Raw genomic sequence first — 1,692 nt, forward strand, 5'->3', positions numbered from 1 at the left:
AGGGCACCAGGAAGTACACTCCTCTTCTACTAGTGGACGTCCTGCCTGGAGGCCCTGATTGGCCAGTGAATCTTGAGTGACATGAATCCCTCCCGTAGGATTAGAGTGCGATGAAGGCACACAGCATAGCATTTCCTGGCCCAGGATTCTAGTCCAGGAGCTTACCCTTCTCAGAGCTGCAAGATTTTTATTTCAGTATCTCTTTTGTGTGTCTTCCAATAACCTAACTTTCTGCCGTCCAGCACTCAGCAGGAGTTTCTTCCTCCTGCTCTTGCTGCTGTTGCTGCTCCTCCTTAATCAAGAGGGATACCTTGCAAGGTACAGTATTCAGCTTGGAGCAGAGTGAAGTATAGGTTCCAAGGATAGTAACAATTAAAGAGAGACTTTAGGACACAAAGCGTGATGTTTGTTTCTCTGATTGTACGCTGACGTCGGGAAAATTGCAGCTAATATTCAACTGCTACATGTGAGACTGCAAACAACCCTGGGAGAAAAGCAGGGAATGGATGCCGACAGCTACAGAGCACTAATGTTAGAAGCACATCTTCCTCAGTGGGAAGGTGAAACATCATATCTGTGTTAGTAAAGGTTTTCCAGATGAACAGAACTAATACAATGGATCTGTCTATGTGTGCATGGAGTGGATATATATAAGGATGGCTCGCAGAATGTGGTCCAACTAGTAAAACAAAAACTGTATTGGAAGAAATTTGAAGAATACAGCAGTAGCTGTGTGTCTCAGCTCGTCTTTACCATATGCCAGAATTAACGAGAAGGAGATGCTAATGCCAGAAAATAAAATGATCTTTCTAGCCAGTGTAGGGGAAGAAGAGAAAGAACTACCAACCTCAATATCCTTTATACATGGAAGCGCCCACCACAAGCTATGGCCTAGACTAATTTTTTCTTGTCAATCAATACCTCCAGATTAAAGAAGAGATTTCCCATCTTGAATATTGCAAATAATAACAATCCCTCAGAGTGCCCATCTGTTTGGTTTTAGGGAACTGAACTCGTGTAACTAGAGTAATTTGAACTAGCTGCATTAGTGTCAACAACAGTTCACAGTAAGTTCAGGTCTTTGTCCATATTCTTCTATCTTTACATTTGTTTCTACTTTATTTATTTTCTTAGATATTTTATGTATTTACATTTCAAATGTTATCTCCTTTTCCCCCTCTCTTATACCCCCGCCCCCTACCCTTGCTTCTATGAGGATGCTCCCACCCCCACACATCGATTCCAAAGTTCACACCCTGGCAATACCCTTTCCAGATTCTTCATTGCCTGGTCTGTGGTCCAGAGTAATGGTCAGTCAGGGTGATTATCGACCAAGGGAAATTGATGACGTCACTACTCATGGCTAATGTCAAGTACTGCCAATACAGGAAAACTTTCACCTTCAGAGCCAAGCCTAGAGGAGATGCAGGACTGTCCTCCCATCATGTGGCCTTAGAGTGGATATTAAGTGGATATTAGCCCAAAAGCTCAAATTACCCAAGATACAATCCACAGACCACATGATGTTCAAGAAGGACAAGCAAAGTGTGGATGCTTAACTCCTTCTTAACAGGAGGGTATATGGAAGAAAAGTTTGGAGAAGGGACAGAAGGAACAGCCTTTCAGAGCCATATATATCCACGAAAACTAAATAAGATTAATGAAGCTAAGAACTGCATGCTGACAGGAGAC

The sequence above is a fragment of the Rattus norvegicus genome, chromosome 17, assembly GCF_021556685.1.
Source record: "Rattus norvegicus strain SHRSP/BbbUtx chromosome 17, alternate assembly SHRSP_T2T, whole genome shotgun sequence".
Classification (NCBI taxonomy): Eukaryota; Metazoa; Chordata; class Mammalia; order Rodentia; family Muridae; genus Rattus; species Rattus norvegicus.